Here is an 18,309-nt window from a genome sequence, read left to right as displayed (position 1 = left end):
ATGTAGCCCACTAATCCCAATTCAACAAGATTTTTAATTCCTCCTCTGTGGCTATACAAACAATTTTCTGATCCTAAGACTGACGCCAGTCTAAGACTAGGGAAACTCTCTGGTAAAGCTGTAGACAGGTTTTTGGTGAAATTCTAGCTCGTAAATATTTGCTTAATCAACCTAACCCATAAATCACCAAGTAAAATAAACAGAGGGTGAAAAATGTTAAGTCTTTAAATGCGTACTGACAAACTTTCCTAGAGAGCCGATATTTTCTATAACGGCATTTTTATTTATGCATTCCTGTATTCCACTTTGACGGGGGATTATTTTTCTCACGGCCAACTCAGGCTGATTGATGCAGTGTGGCTGCTCACTTTCAGATAGGGCTGGTGAAGCTGCAACATAAGTTTGTGGCTGTATTTAAAATAGGGAATACAAAATGGGTTTAAACTTTAATATTTCATAGAGACATTTAGTTTTACAAGTAATTTATTTTGGAGGCTTGCATTTCTGCCTGGCCACTGTTGATTCTGACTAGGTTGCTGTCCAGATCCACCTCTGCATATTAATGTCATTGGCACTGGACACATTAAAAGATTTCAAGCTTACCTTATCACAGGGAGATACTTAAAGAGCTTTGCAGGGGAGGAAGTAAATGTTTTCCTCAACATTTATATAAGGATATTGGTTTTTCATACAATGGTTCTAATTAACATATCCTCCTCAGACAAGGGGGAAAATAAGCAATATTTACAACAAACAACTCTGTAAAGCATAAAAGATTTTAGATGTAGAACTGAATAATTTTTTAAATTACAAATATTTCCCATCATCACCCCACACATGGGATTTTTTTAACCCAGCTAGAAGTTTTTTGTTTGTTTGTTTTTAATGCTTACTTGTTGAAAACAGAAACTATATATAGAGAAAAAAATTCTCTGAATAGAAATCAATCAGGCTTTGAATAGAAATAGGAATGAGAATCATATGAAATAAGGAAATGTCAGAGCTAGAAGTGTCTTAGAATCCTATAAAATAGAACGTTGAGTGTTTTGCATGACTCCATTTGTGTAATCTTTATCGATTTCCTTGCTTTTTCAGTGGGGGAGGTGGAGAGGGAAGAAGGGAGAGAATTTAGAACTCAGAATTTTAGTTGCAAATGATGAAAACTGTTTTTGCGTGTAACTGGGGAAAAATAAAATAGTAAATAACAAACTTTAAAAAAAGAAAGTAGAATATTGGAGCTAGAGGGTGCATTACAATCATGGACTGTAACATGGAAATGGAAGAGATGTTAGAAGCATGAGATGCAATGAGATGGCTCCACTTTCCTTTATGGTCTTGATATATACTACTCCTCTATCTATGCTCTGCCATACCACCAGATTTATTTTCTTCCTGATCCTCACACATGACACAACTCCTACATCTGTGCCTGTCATGTCTGGATCATGCCTGACCTCCACATCTTTAAACTCCCAATTTCCTTCAAAACTAAGGTAATAATCCACTTCTATAGGAATTCTTTCTTGATTTCACCAACATCTAGTGTTTCCCCAAGTTGCCTTGTATTTATTTTCTATGTGTTTTTAACTATATATGTATATATATATATATAATGTATGTATATATCAGTGTGCATGTATATGTATATATACACACATATACATGTATATATACACATATACATGTGTGCATATATATACACATATGTCTGTGTATATGTGTATACATAAATATGTGTATGCATCACCTTCCTGATGGAATGTAAGCTCCTTGAAGGCAGGACCTGTTTCACTTCTGCCTTTGTAGTTCTAATACTAGAACAATGCCTTAATAAATAGTTGTTTGATTAATTAATTGATTAAGCTGTAAGAGACCTTAAAATTCCTCTAACAACTTCCTTTGGTTCATTTTCAAATGATTGTAGAACTTATCTAATTATGGTCCCTTCCAGGGTACAGGGTTACTGTGAAAATCAAGGAAGGTGACAGGTATAAAGCCCTTGGTAACCTTATAGTACTATATAAAGTAATATCATTATAATTAATATTTGCAATTCCAGAGAATTAGAATTAATATGAGTTAAGGATAAGTACTGTATGCATATCTGGTAATATCCCCATTGGCAGATCCTATCTTCCTAGTCAGATGACTAACTAAAAGGGAGCAAACATAATATCCTATTATATCTATTGATTACTCATTTGAAAAGAAGTCATTTCAAAAAATGAATACTTAAGGTCTCTTCTCTCAGAAGATGTCTCCTATGAATATATTAAAATAATTAAAGAATATGACAGATGTAACTGCAGAGATAACTTTGTTCAGATATCTATTGAATAGTATCACCAAATGAGGAATAAAACAGGGAAATATATGCTCACCTAAGGTGCTTATCAGTGTCATGGCAACTGTCCTGCATGGTCCAAACAAGAGAATAATTCTTTATCAATTATTTCTAAGTTATTCTAATCGCTAATGATAATGTATTAATGTCTTTGTTCCCTCAAATACTTACAAAGCTGACAGTGAAATCCATAGTCATTTGGAAGAGTTAAGAGATTGATCTAACAAGGCACACTGGAAATACAAAGTGGAAGAAAGAAGCATAATCTACAGGATGCGATATATATTTGGATGAAGAACCCATAGAATTAATGCTTTGGTAATGTAGATGAACAAACTAAGCCTAAAGTAGAATGAGATTAATTTCGTTAAATTTTATTTGGAAAATTGGACAATATTTTCAAGGCTGCTTATTTCTACAAAAGCCCATTTCTACCAGAAAAAAAATCTATGAAATATTCTATACTTTCAATTATGGGACAGCAGAATATCAGAAAGATAAAAACTGCAAGTAATCCCAATCACAATGAGATGCATTTTCACTGCAAATAGGCTGCAGCATATTAGCAACAGTCTGGTTTGTGAGTTATATAAAAGCAAAGGGCACCCAAAACTATAAAAACTGGTAGCCCAGTTTTAGAGCAAGAATGAACAAGGAAAAGTCCAACTTATGCTATTTTATGAAAGATTAAAAGACTGAGAAGAGAAACCCTATTACTTTGGATAGATATTCTATAAGGGAGTTTTAGGAAGACATGAACAAGGATATGCAACAAAGCATACTTAGCAACACTTTTCATGCTAGTAAGGAATTGCAGATACAGTAGATGTTCAAAAACTGAGGAATGTGTAGTCTAGGGATATGGAACCTGTGGCCTCGAGGCCACATGTGGTACTCTAGATCCTCAAGTGAGGCCCTTTGATGGAATCCAAATTTCACAGAACAAATCTCTTTAATAAAAGGATTTGTTTGTTAATACATGGATTCAGTCAAAAGGCTACACCCGAGGATCTAGAAGGCCATATGTGGCCTCGGGGCCACAGGTTCCCCACCCTGGTCTAGACATATTGTGGCACGTGAATGTAATGAAATATTATTGCACCTGTAAGAAAAAAAATATAAAGAGTTCATGGACATGTGGGAAAACTCATCAGGCACAGGGATAGTAAGTGTTTAACGAATGTTTATTGGCCATTTGACAGAAACAGAATAAAGCCAGTTATACTTGACTCCTCAGGTCTTTTCTAGTCTTGCATCTGTGATCTTTTGAACCAGGAAAACAACAAATATAATGAACACAGTAATTTAGATTAAAAAAACAACTGTCACCACAGAAAGCCACACCCTAAACTGAGTAATTTTGCATAATTATAAGAATTAACCTTGACCGTCAAGAGTAGGTGAGAACCTTTGCTACCATCTTCCACTGCTTTTCAAAGCCAGAGGGAACAAGGGGGGTGTTGGAATATTTATTATACAATCATATTCAGTTGATATGTTGGATAGTTTTTTGAAATGCCTTTTTCCCCTTTTTTTTATACTTTGTTATAAAGACTGGGTCACTGAATGTGAGACTGGGAAAGGGTATAATTTGATGGTGATAGAAGAAAAAATGTTTTAAAAAAAATAAGTCACAGATAGAAACTGAATAGAATGAGAAAGTATTAAGGAGTTGTGCTGTGTACCAGTGGACAAAGAGGAAGCATATTCACATTCAAACTAACTACAAATACAAACATTGCCAAAGAGGGCATTCCATGTTGGAGACCACTAATCCATGCTCCTGAATGTAAAACAAAACCTTCCTCACTTTACAAATGACACAGTGGAAGCCCAGAGATGTCAGGTGTTGTGTTCAATGTCATGCAGTTTGTGGAAAGTAAAATCTTGTCCTCTTGGCTGCCAGTTCAATGTTGTTTGCTTGGCACCAAGCTGCCTTGTTGAAATTTGTTTCTAAGTGCGCCTATGATTTGATTCTTTAAACAAGGACTAGCCAGACTCACCACTGAATCAAGATCCCCACTATAATAAGCAGAACTTGGGGAAGTTTTGAATGAGTTCAAAGAAACAAATTATTTAATGTGGTGATGTAAACTATTGTTTTGGGAAGATTGTCATGATGTGAGATATCAAGAGGCTTTAAAAAAACACTTTTTGTTGTTCCAAAAGTATTATTATGCCAATTACTTTATTATTGTATATTGTAATATACTGATTACTTTATTATCAATTTATAATGGATTTGTGTATAAATATTAACATAGTTCAATAACATAAAAATATCTCCACTTCCTCCTAAGCACAAAGATTTAGAACTAGAAAGAACTCCAGTGGTAATTTAATACAACATCTCCTTCCTTCTCATTTCGCCATACCCACTTAGGAGTCTTCTGACTCCAAATCAAGCTTTTTCCACTGCACCACTGTATTTAATTCTCAAGCAATGTTGTCTTTCCAGTGTATAATTTTGCCTCTGATAAAGGATCTGATTAGGAAATTGAGACCCAGAGAAATAATGTGACTTATTCTAGGTCACACAGGCAGTAAGCCAAATTGAGGTTTGTTTGGGTCCCCCATATTCCATCTCAGCCTTCTTTGTGAACACAATGCATTCCTAATATTAATAGTTTTCTGAAGTTTAAATTACAGATTCTTTGAATAATTACAAAGGCCCTCAGAGTGTAGTGTTCCCTCTAGGACATACCTTCCTCCACCCTAAAACTCTCATTCATATGTTAGTTGTGATGACCAGTCATAGTTGCATAAAGATGATAAAACAAAATTTCCTTTTACTCGGTACAAAGGTGGGGGACTATAGGAACCAAATATTTCATACAGTGTTAGATATAATTGCTTTGTACCATTTTGCTTAAGTTATTTTTTCCCCCTTTGTTAGAAGGAAGGGTTTGATGGAGGTGAATGAAGCATTAAAAATAATAAGCTGTGGTACAAGATGGATTTGCAATTAGAAAGATGCTATTTGAATATTGGCACTACGACAACCTTAGAAGGAAGGAAGGGAAGGAAGAGAGATTGATGGAGAAAGGAAAAGAAGAAAAGGAGGAAGGGAAGGAAGAAAGGAAAAAAGAAGGAAGGAATGAAAGAAGAGAGGGAGGAAGGAAAGGAAAAAGGGAAGAAAGAGAGGGAGGGAGGAAAAGAGGGAGAGAGGAATATGTTGCATCAGATGATCAATAAGTTCCCTTTCCTCTGCTAGCATTTTCTCATTCTTATATCTCTCAGGCCTGTTTCACTATTAATAGTCATATTAATTGTTAAGTGATTTGTTCAACATTGTACAGTAAATATCAAAAGCAGCAAGACTTTAAATACACTATCTTCTAAGATCATAGATTTCGAGTCCTAAGGGACCTTAGAAGATATATAGTCCAACCCCTTAACTTCCCAGAAAAAGAAGCAAAGACCCAAAGAGGTAAAAGGATTTGCTGGAGGTTATAAAAATTGTAAAGAGCAGGGGTAGGATCCAAAGTCAGATTCTCTGATTCCAAAACCAGTGTCTGTCCCGCTGCACCCTGACACCTATTTCAAAGTAGGGTAGTCTTTCCACTGTACCATGCTTCTTCTGATAAAGAATGTAATGAAAAGGTCTACCATAGCGGGGTGAGGGAAGCTGATCATGGTGGTCAGAGATGAGGACACTGTTAGCAGTTTCCTGCTGGGTGGCATCGGGGAGTTCAACAAACATTCGCCACCCAAACTTTCTGGTGGTGGAGAAGGACATGACCATCAATGAAATCAAAGACACCATCTGTTTCTAAATCGGGATGACATTGGTATCATCCTTATCAACCACATATTGCTGAAATGGTATGGCATGGTTGCCCACACTAGTTCAATACCTGCTGTTTTGAAGTTCCCTTCCAAGGAACATCCATATGATGCAGCTAAGGATTCCATCCTGCGCCGTGCCCAAGGCATGTTCACTGCTGAAGATATTCACTAAGGGATACCCCATATCACCCTTCCCTACACATTGCATTCCACTACTGAAATGAAAGGGAGGAGGGCTCATTGTACTTGTTATTTATTGGACCCTGGAGTAAATCTAAGACAGAAAGAAGACTGGAAAACAACATAAAGCCCAACTCCTCAAATGTGTCCCTCTTCTTCTGTTTCCTCCTCCTTCTCCTGGTGGATTTTGTGCCATCTTTGTCTTATATCAATGCTTAATTAAATTTCTCTAGAAAAAAAAGAGAATGTAGTGAAAGAAAGCCACCTTTTTCAACATCAGATCCAGCCAGCCAAGATGATTTTAAACTTAAGTGAACTCACTAAGAACAAATTCCATTGCTCTTCTGAGAAAGGGATGGTGCTTCAGGCCTGTGTTGAATGCCAGAGCTTTTTGAAGGTTTACATATTATTCATAGATGGTATATATCTTTGGATACTCTTTTCCTGCGAGTGTGTCAGAGAAATAGAAGATCTAATTTTGCATCCAAAAGAGTACACAAAATGCCAATGCAAGAAGAGATTTTGAAATCATTGGGTTGGATCAAGTTCAGGATTACAATCAGTGGAAAGATGGTGGTTCATCAGCTTTGTAGCTAGGAGGGAGGGTGTGTCATGGCTGACTGAGTGACACAGCTCAACCTTGGAGTAGCCAATCTTTCCCACCCTCTCCTACCACTTTCCTCTGTGCCCTGCCCTGCCACCCACTCTCATCCAAAGCCCAGGATATGGGAATATTTACTCCTGGTAAATACTGGTTACATCATTTTAACCTATGAAAGCTTATACTTTTAAGAAAAATAACTGAAGCAGAAATAATAAAGTCCTTAATTGCAATGAGACTGTCATATTTGCTCTGTTAAAGATTGAGGCCTAAAGGTAAGTCATAAATTTAGTTGTCACTATGGCAATACCAAGTGCAAGTGAAGTGGGTAAGTTCTCTTTGTTCTCCCCTCAGCTAATCCATATCTACGCTGGCCACAACAGGCCCAAGGACAATAGTTTTGAAAGGTATCACAAGAATTTGAAAATGCTGCATGGCTTAATGAGGACGCAAAAGACTTCTAGGGACATTGGAGCACAAAATGTCAAATGGTGTATGAGATTCACTTGTACATTAATCTGTAGTTTAAGATGCGACCTGTTGTATCTTGCTGCCAAGCTCACAAAATATAAGTGTGCATAGACAGAATATATCTGTGTGTGTGTATGTGTGTGTGTATGTGCAAGTATGGGTGTGTGCACATGTACTTACACACCTGATCCACGTTCTGTGATCTTGAGTTACCTAGGCTCGTGGTCTATAAAATTAGTTTATAAAATTCTTTCATCTCTGTCTCATGTTGAGTGGTGCTGAAATGTCCCAAGACTATGGGGAAACACCATGTTGAAAGTTCAAATTAAAATTCAAAACCACAGCATGAAACACAGATCTATCACACATCAGAGCTGCATTCATAGACTATAAAATATCAGAAGTAGAAGGAGCCTTAACAATACTATAATTCAACTCTCCTCATCTTACATACCATGAAACTGAAGCCTCTCAGGGAAATGAATTCCCACAGTAACACAGCAGAGAAGTGCAAGAGATTGATTCCTGATTCCTGATTCCTATGCCAGTGTTTATTTGCTTATTTTTTTCTAAAGAGCATGCTTGGAAAAGAGGTGCTAAGCTTAAACTGAGGGAACTGGGGGTTTGTTTTGGGGGTTTTTTGCTATAGAAAAAGACTTGGATGAAACATTGAAGTGGGAAATGATAATTAGCACCATGGAAGCAAAATATTAGGATTTCCAAATTATTAAAACTAAGCAAAATAGAAGGCTTAGACAAAGTGCTAAATTTTATTTCTTTCTTCTGAATTTAAAGAACACCACAAAAAAGGAGAGGATAATTCCCTATACAAAATAGGGCACAAAAGAAGAAATGTGAAAACGTAAATCTTTATTACTTATAGCTTTGTATACTTAAAGTATATAGTGAGTCTAACAGGTTACTTTCAAAGTTATCCTGTTTATCTGTGTTTTCTTATAAACTTCTTTCTGTTCTCTTTGTACATTTTTAAAACATGTCTCAGTGACTACCCTTTCCTTCTCTTCTCTTTTTTGGCAAGCTCTTTGCTAGTTCTCCCTTCTACCTTTCTTCCCCCAAACCATTCACTGGACTCTGCATTCAAGAGCTTCTGATTGTTACAAAATAGCTTACGTGCAAATACTAGCATACACTTACTGTAAGTTGCGGAAGATATAACCTTTTTTTTTAATATGACTAAACAAAATTAAGTTTGTTCTCATAAAGCTACTGTTTGAAACTGTGGTTAGTAATATCTTTATCTCAACATCACAAAATGGGGCTTTGACTTGCGTTTTTTTCTGTTTGACAAACATTCCACTCAATTTGTAACCCTGCTGCAAACTCTGCAGTACGAGCCAACTTCTGGAGGCTTCCCTGCAAAAGTACGTAAGTCCTAGACTTCTTGAGTCAAAAAGATGCAGTTTTAGAGAAACTTGGGAAGACCTGGATGAACCGATATGAGCCAAATCAGAAACAATGGATATATTATTATTATTATTTTTTAAAAAGCAACTTTGAAAGCCTTATCAATGAAATGTCTAATCAATACATCAACCAAACATGACTCTAAAGGACAAATGATAAAGCATGCAACTGACCGCCTGGCAGTCCCGGTCTGTCACTTCATAGAGATATGAGATGTGAGATGTATTTTCTGTTGTGATCAATGTTCAATTTGTTTTGCTTGACTGTATATATCTATTAATATTCGTTGTAAGTTTTTTTTTAATGGTGGGAAGAGAAATTTAGTTACGAAAGATGAGCTAGGGATAGCTTAAAAAAAGAAATGAAAAATAAGACATTGAAGTATTTTTTTGTGCACAGAAGAGAAGAAAGTTCATAAAGAAACAAAATCAGGACAGTTTTGAAAGTAACTAGATGGATTTATTGCATACTGTAAAAGAATAAACTAGATAATTGAGATGTCAGGTTTCACATATAATGTTATTTCTTTTCTACTTTGCATAAACTGCTTTTTTTTGTTAGATTCAGAATAGAAAAAAAATTAGTTAAAAAGCTTTGATTTATGAAAATATTGTTTATATATGTATATATATACATATATGCATGCATATAAATGTAGTATATGTATAAAAATATAGCAGTGTTTTGTTGGAACAAAAAAGACTTGGAAAGAAAATGAGTGTACATTGATTGGGGAATGGTTGAACAAATCATGGCATATTAAATATTACACCAAATATTAATAATACATTACATTACAATAATACAATACATTACAATAATATTACACCAAAAAAATGGCGTAGAGGGATTTGGAAAATATAGGAAGACTTTGAATGGAGAGAGAGGGAATGAAGAAAGTAGAACCACTGAAACAATGCAGTTGAACTCTGACGAAATGAATGATTTGTACTAGAAAGTGGAGAAGGAAATACATCTGCCCTCAGCTACAGAAAGAAGAAAACTATGGATATTTAATGTGCTGTCACATATGATCTTTGTCTTGGATGGTTTTGCTTTAACATTTTAGTATTTTGCTTCTTGACAAGAAAGCATTCAAATGGGGGTGTAAGTGGGTGGAAATTATTGCTGTGTTAAAGCAAAAGGGAATAACATAACTTTTTGAGATGAAAATTAATGTAGAGATGCTGTAACACTAAAGTCAGCAAAAGCTGTACCATTTTCTTAATGGAAGATAAAGTGTAAGGGAGTGATCTTGAACTTGCAAAGTTCTAAGGTGTTTTAAGGGATATTTTTGTTAATAGTAACGATGTCTGTCTAGACTAATCTTGTTGTTCAGTCATTTCAGTCACATCCGGCTCTTTGTGACCCCATTTGGGGTTTTCTTGACAAAGATACTGAAGTGGTTTGGCATTCTGCTTCTAGCTCATTTCATAGATGAGGAACTGAGGCAAACAGGGTTCAGTGACTCATCCAGGGTCACAAAAGTAATGAGTGTCTAAGGTCAAATTTGAATTCAGGAAAATGAGTCTTCCCTACTTTCAGGACTGGCATTCTATCCACTGCACCACTTTAGCTGACCAAATTAACTTTAGGTTTTTGTTTTGTTTTTAGCCAGATATATTAAGAAAATACTGTGGATATAATCTACCTTACTGTCACCAAAACACTTGCCAACATCTTATGCTATCTCTTTGGTAAAAATGTCGTGTTTGGGGCTACTAGGTAGCCCATGGTAGATTAGATAATATTAATAAAGTCATCTTAGAAGGAGATGTCTAGAGAAGTGCCCCAGGTATATGCCCTTGGCACCATGCTCTTTAGCATTTTCATGTTAAATGAAAAATTTAAAACTAGGGTGAAGGAATAGATAACACTTACTTAGCAAATTATATGACAGTGAGGACAGCTTACTTGACAGATGATGAAAGAAATCAATAGGTTAGAACAATGAGCTGAATTAAATAAAATAAAATTTAATAGGAATAAATATATAGTTTTTATACTTGGCATCAGAAAATACATTGTACAAATATATAGCGGGATAAGGATGATTAGATATATGAGATCAAGGGATTCAAAAGACTTTCCTATTGTGTGATGTCAGCAAAAAAAAATATCTTAGGATGCATTAAAAATGAGGCTACTAATAGTTCTGCATTGGATAGACAAAAATGTAGTACCTTATTCTGTGCTGGGCACCATATTTTAGGTTGAAATTTATAAACAACATTTCCTGAGGAGGGTCACAAGGTCTGGAGATTATGTGCTATGAGCCAAGTCCAACCATGACTGTCCTGTGCTTCAGGTTCAGGTTTGTCAATGAAATAAAAAGAGACAATGGTAGACCACCTAGTAGTTAATAAGGGGAAGTTTAGTTGACAATAACATGGAAAGGATATTTGACAGGGAACTGCTTAATTAGAGCACTGATCTGTTTCTGCGTTTAACATGCGTAGTAGGATACCAATCAGAACTTGGTATCTATTGCTTTTGTCATGGACAATTTGGGAATTTGTTTTGCTTTTATATACACACATACACATATAAATGTATACATATATATATATATATATATATATATATATATATATATATATATATATATATATATATATATCTTTACAAGGCTGTTGATTTTTTTCAATGAGGGAGGAAGGATGGTGAAGGAAGAGAAAATAAATATTACTTGAAAAATTGAAAAATTGAAAAATATTACTTGAAAAATTGAAATATATGTAATTATATGTAATACAAATATAGTGTATAAAAATATAAAATTGAATTTTTGAAAGGCATGTGTTGAACCTGAGGAAGGAGCTTTAACGTGAGCTGCAGTTTGTACTTAAGCGACCAGTAAGCTACATCAACGGATTGAACTTAGTCCTCTGGACTAATCAAGTCTTAGGATAGTTTCAATAACTTTTAAGAAAAGACTAACATAACCAGTGTGGGGCAGATGCGGCTTCTGGTACCTTGTCACGTGATAATAAGTTGAAAGAATTGGGTATATTCTATCTAGAAAGTAGAAGACTAGGGAACTCATGATAATAATAAATGTCCTTAAGAATCGTAAGGACTACCATATGGACAAGGCATCAGATTTTTTTGCTTGGCCTTGAAAAGTTGAACTAGAAACAATGGCGATTGCTATAAAGGAATACCTTATGAACACTTAGAGCCATTCAGAAATAGAATAGTCTGCCTCAGGTGACAGTAGATTCTCTGTCAATGAAGGTCTAAATATTTACGAAAGATATTACAGAGAAGATTCCTGTTTAGAAACCAGTTGAACCTGATGACTTCTCATATACCTTACAAAGAAGAGACTATGTCTTACTTACATGGTAGCTCATAGGAAGTTACTAATATTAAATGCTTTGTGTCTACTATTACTATTAACCAAAAATTGAATCTCCCCATAGCCCTTAGGACAGTGTTCTTCATGCACACATAGATGTTTCAAAAAGATTTGTTGTGTTTGATATTTATTTGTCTTTACACCAACCTTCTTAGACTCTCTCCAGCACATCAAGAAATCAAAAGATGACACCAGTCAGAAAACATGTGACAAGATATGACCAGATGTGAAATGGTTGAAGATAACAAGGTCACCCAAGGGAGGGATTAGGAGAAAGGAATTGTGTTATACTGTCCAAAGTGTGTCCTTTACCTCCAAATCCAATGGAATCAGACATGATAATAAACACAACACACACAGAAACAAATCATTCCTTCTCTCCAAAGTTGTAAATTTGACAAACAATCCAGCCTTTGCAGTCAAATCATTCTTTCATTGAAAGTAGCATTCCCAGAAATACTTCAGTGAATGTGCTCACACATCAGCCATATCTTTTTAGATACAAACACTGCCCCCTCTGCCATCCCCAGAAAGTAACTAATTGTCCAAGATGTCTTAACAAATAAGAGTGGTGAGAGGCAGGGATTTTTGGTATTCTTGCTAAAAGGAATGCCCCATTGCAAATCCTTCTCTAGGTAGAGAGGAACTAAAATAGCTTGCTTTATCTTTTATGAACATTTTGCTTTGTTCAAGAGTGCTCTAGGGTTTGTTTTCTCTGAGACACCAAGACTGATCTCTTGGGTCAGGTATACAAGATAACAGGTCAATATATGTATGTGTATATATGCTATTTTATATGCACTGTTTTATGATGTGCACATCTGCATATATGTATATCATAACTTGTTAGGAACTACAGTCTTCAGTGCTCTATTATGAGACTCTGGATAATAGGTGTATTGGTTTTAACAGCTTGGGCATCAAGGAAAAGAAATAACTATGGCAATGAATAGCAATATTTTCCTAATTATAAGTCTCTTCTTAAACAATAACATAAGGCTTCTTTTAGCTACCTCCAAAAATCATTTTTAAATGAATGTGTGAAGATAATTGTGCTGTAATCCAGTCTCTCCAGCTTTCTGACATAATTTTTGTAGGAATATTAAAAGTGAAAATTATTGACACTGATATTTAGAAGGGTTCATTTTTATCAAAGAGGTAATTTGCACCTTTTTAAATGTGTTGACGTATGGTGAGTTGTTAACATACAAGTTGCAGAAGAAATAAAATACCTGACGTCCCAGACTTAGTGCATGGTGATCTGAAAGGATAAAAAGGCAAGTTCAGGTTTTATTAAGCATTTATTTGTAATTTTGTAAATAGCATCAATCCAGAAAAAATAACGTTCTCAGCCTCCTCTGACTCCGTTACTGCTGAAGAGAAGCTCAGTGCTTTTTGTCAAATCATTTTCATTATCATACTGGGTATTGGAATTCAACACCTGCTGTTTCCAAAGTTGATCACAAATGTTTTAGAATCCATAGGTGAGTGTCAGCAAGGGACAAAACAATAGAATGGGGAAACATGGGGAGATTATGTAAAAGCTATTTCCAGTTAGAAAAGAAAAAGAAAAAAACAATGTCAATGGCAATTCCTGAACTCTCTGAGAGTCATTAGGAGGTTGGATGATATTGGGAGAGACAAGGCAATCTGAAGCCCGCTGGATGTGGAGTCAAAAGACCTGAATTCCAGTTTTAGCTCTACAATTGCTAGCTATCTGGCATTATAAATCACTTTTTCCTTGAATTTCTGTTATCTGTATAGAAGAGGGGTTTGGATATGGTCACCTCAAAGGTTCTGTGATCCATCTCTAATGTTACATGATTCTATAACACAAAAGGTTCATGCTTCCAGGATTTAAGAAAATGGCAGTGAGCTCCAAATAATGGCAGAGATCAATCCCAGAGTCATGTGGCAACCTCACTCCTAATTCCAAATAAGATAAGATAGAACCCTGGATTAGAGAAACTGTAGATCAAGTCCTAGATCTTTATTATTATTATTAATTTTATTTTTTAATTAATTTATTCATAGTTTACAACATTTAGTTCCACAAGCTTTTGAGTTACAAATTTTCCTCTCACCAAGATGGCATGCATTCTGAAATAGGCTCTATATTTACATTCTCAATAAACATATTTTCACATTAGTTGTATTGCAAAGACAAATTATAACTAATAGAATGAGTCACTAGAAAGAAGAAACAAAAAAAAAAAAAAGAGCACATAGTATGCTTCAATTTACATTCAGACTCTGTAATTCTTTCTTCAGATGTGGATAGGATTTTCCATTATAAGCCTTTTGGAGTTGTCTTAGAACCTTGCATTTCTGAGAAGAGTCAAGTCTATCAGTGAGTTATCGCATAATGTGGCTGTAACTGTGTACAGTGTTCTCCTGGTTCTGCTCAGTTCACGCAGCATAGTTCATATAAGTCTTTCCAGATTTTTCTGAGGTCCGTTTACTCATCATTTCTCATATCACAATAATATTCCATTACATTCATATACCACAACCTATTCAGTTATTCCCCAGTCAATGAGTATCCCCTCAATTTCCAGTTCTTTGCCACCACAAAAAGAGCTGCCATAAATATTTGTACATGTGGGTTCTTTTCCCATTTGCATCATCTCTTTGGAATGCAGCCCTAGAAGTGGTATTGCAGGGTCAAAGAGTATGCACATTTTCATAGTCTTTTGGGCATAGTTCCAAATTGTTCTCCAGAATGGTTGGATCAGTTCACAACTCCCCCAACAATGCATTAGTGTTCCAATTTTCCCACATTTCCAGTATTTATCATTTTCCTGTTTTGTCATGTTAGACAATCTGATAGGTGTGATGTGGTACCTAAGAGTTGTTTTGATTTACATTTCTCTAATCAATAGTGATTTAGAGCATTTTTTAAATGACTGCAGATATCTTTAATTTCTTCCTTTGAAAACTGCCTGCTCATATCCTTTGACAATTTATCACCTGAGGAATGTCAAGTCCCAGTTCAATCACTGTCTAATTGTGGGGTCTTAGAAAAGTTATAAAACATCTAAAGCTCAGTTTCTTCAGCTATAAAATAGAGAAGATAATCTATGCTTCCTACTTCAAAAACCTACTATGAGGATGAAATAATGTATGTAAAAGTTCTGTGTAACTCTAAAGTGGTATACATACAGTGCACTACATTTAGACACTCTAAAAAGTGGTGTGATTTCCTTGATAAGGGTACTCCTTCACTGCTACTGAACTTACATCATCTGTGTATTCTCATTCATGTGATTCTTGCCCTTGTTTTCATATCAATTCTCCATGCAGGTTCTACCCAATTACAGAAGACATCTCTCCATTTCTTATTGGTATTTGGTCTGTCAATGTAGCATTAATACCTGCTAATTCAGGAATATATGAGAAATGCCCTGAGGGTCCAATGTCTTTCATTAGCATGAAAGACAACCTCTTTTTAAAAATGAAAAGACCGGGCTGAACGCGTGGAAGACCGAAAGTCGAAAAGGAGGGTGAGGGAAAGACCCAGGCCCAAGGATCCCCTAGAGCCACCATTATGATTTGCCCCATCTCTTGGGAACATGGCAATGCTGGCAATAGGATGGCTTTACCTCCTCAAGAGAACTCCAGTTCATCACAGCAATCACGTTTCAGGCCTAATGAGAGGTCAAGGCCCTCAGTTCCAGTTGGGCCCCCCCAGAAAAAAAAGAAGAGAAAAGGTTCATGGAGACGGCCTTCTGCAAGAGTTGCTTACCACATTCATGAAGCTGAGGACATGCTGCTGATTGTACCCAATCTGGAAGAGCCAGCACGACGAGCCCACAGGAAAAAGTCCTCCCATCTCAGGAAGTTAGCTCGACGAGAGGTCCGCCAGTCATGTCAAATGGAGACCCCAAACAGTGCAGATCTCAGCCTAGTGCAGGGGAGGCAGTCTCCTCAGGACAGAACTACCTCAGGGCCAGGCTGGGGAGACCACATTCCTCTGGAGATCTTGGTTCAAATATTCCAAGTATTAGTGGCATCTGATGGGGCAGTGCCCTTCCTTTGCAGGGCTGCCCAGGTGTGCCGCCTGTGGTATGATGCTGCTTCTCACTCCATGCTGTGGCAGAAGGTATCTCTGGCTCCACCTTGGCCTTCTCGTTCAAAGGGTCCTCCATCAAAGGTGGAGAAGAAGATTCTCAGTTCTCTAGAGTGGCTGGTGCCCAACAGGTTTTCATTACTCCGGGAGCTTTCTCTATTTAACTGGAAAAACTATGTACCTCTGATGCTGAAGGCTGTGAGTGAGTCTTGTCCCCACCTCACATCTCTCAAACTTTCCCACTGTCAGTCTGTGACAGCAGAGGCCCTGGTTCCTTTGTCCAGGGCCTGCCCCCAGCTGGATAGCCTCAACCTGCAGAACTGCCAGATAGTGTCAGCAGCAGTAGTTGGCTTCCTGGAGGCAGCAGGCAAACAACTCCGGCAGCTATGGCTAAGTTATAGTAGTCAGATGACCTCCATCATCTCCTCACTTTCGAATGGATGCTGCCCCCAACTCCAGCTCCTTGAGGTGGACACAGGGATGAAACCCAACAGCCAACACTTTCGGATACACGTTGAAGCTCTGCAGGCTGGCTGTCCCCAGCTCCAGGTCCTGCGGTTACTGAACCTGGTTTGGTCTCCCAAGTGGGAGGGCGCGGGGTACCTCTGGGGCCTGGTTTCCCAGAACTGCAGGAACTCTGCCTGGCCACATCCACCATCACCTATGTAAGTGACGAGATCCTACACCGCCTGCTGCATGCATCTCCTCACCTGCGGGTGCTGGACCTCCGAGGCTGTGGCCTCCTCACACCTGCAGGCCTGGCCAGCTTGCCTTGCCCTGACCTAGAACAGCTACACCTGGGCCTGTATGGTTCCGTAATTTGGGTGGCCCTGCCCAAGGAGGGAAGCCCTCTGTTCACGTGGAAGTGGCATCACACTCTCCAGGAACTAGACCTTAACGGCCAGTGTTACCACGAAGAAGATCTGAGGCGGGCCCTGGCAGCTTTCTCAAGCACAGAGAGTAGGCACAGCCCACTTCGCTCTCTCAGCCTGAAGGGTACCCAAGTTACTGTGGCAACTATCAGCTCTGTGATCAGCAGCTGCCCAGCTCTCAGCTACCTCAACCTGTCCTCCTGCCAATACCTTCCTCGGGGCCTGAAGAGGGCCTACTGAGGACAAGCAGAGATCCAGTGGTGCTTGGACCAGCTCCTTACCGCCACCTAGGACCCAGCTGTCCCACTCACTCTCCCTGTATCCCTTCCTGGACACTCTTCTTTTCTCTTCCCTTTCTCCCATTTTAAAAAATATTAAAGATTTTGTAAAATTAAAATCCTTTTCTAAAAATAATGAGAAGTATGTCCATCTTGGAACAGGAAGGAAAAGGTCTGAGGGTGCTGAAGATGGTTTCAAACCAAATTTCCAGAGATGTCTTAAATTCATCATTTCTAAAAAAGCCCTGGCATCCATCTTCTGAATGAAGCCTTTCCTGACTCCTCCCATGCAACTGCAAGTGTCCTCCTCCCAAGCTATCTAGTATTTCACTACTTTGTATATATTTGTATTCATTCATTTTGTATTTATGCTGTCTATTTTTTATATCTATTTGTCTTTCCCACTAGAATGTAAGCTGCTTTTGGGAGGGATTTTTTCATTCTTTATACTTCTATCCTCAGTGCCTAGCATGAGAGGCATACAGTAGGTGCCTAATAAATACTTGTTGATTGGTTGACTGATCTTTACCTCATTACCTGCATCCAGGAAGTATATGGGAATAAAAGGCCCAAGTCCCACAGCCCTTCTTTAGCCCATGAGAGATTCTTGACCATATTCTGTAAATCCTCCATCAAAGGCCTAACAGCCTAGCTCACTGGAAACTTGCACTTGTTCTTTTAACATGTGGAGACCAATGTTTGTACTATCCAAATGTTTGTTCTTCCTTTTTGTTGAAAGTTTATTGATACCTTCTGTTTGTACCTCACAATCATTCCCCATGTCATCACCCCTCCCCCAACTCTCTCTTATAATTAAACTGGTTCAGTAAAGCCAGTCGATGTAGCCATCTGATAGTTTATGCAACATCCCTAACTTGAGCCCTCTACCTTTCTGCATAAAGGGGGGAAGCATGTTTCA

The 18,309-nt window shown here is 37.4% G+C and overlaps 2 pseudogenes; both read left to right on the top strand.

Moving 5' to 3' along the window:
• The first annotated feature begins 5,915 nt into the window (after positions 1–5,915).
• Positions 5,916–6,305, top strand: LOC140517608 (V-type proton ATPase subunit F pseudogene; annotated as a pseudogene).
• Positions 6,306–15,643: 9,338 nt separating this feature from the next.
• Positions 15,644–17,908, top strand: LOC140518282 (F-box/LRR-repeat protein 6 pseudogene; annotated as a pseudogene).
• Positions 17,909–18,309: the final 401 nt, after the last annotated feature.

The sequence above is a fragment of the Notamacropus eugenii genome, chromosome 1, assembly GCF_028372415.1.
Source record: "Notamacropus eugenii isolate mMacEug1 chromosome 1, mMacEug1.pri_v2, whole genome shotgun sequence".
NCBI classification, from domain to species: Eukaryota; Metazoa; Chordata; class Mammalia; order Diprotodontia; family Macropodidae; genus Notamacropus; species Notamacropus eugenii.
This window is presented reverse-complemented; position numbering and strand designations above follow the sequence as displayed.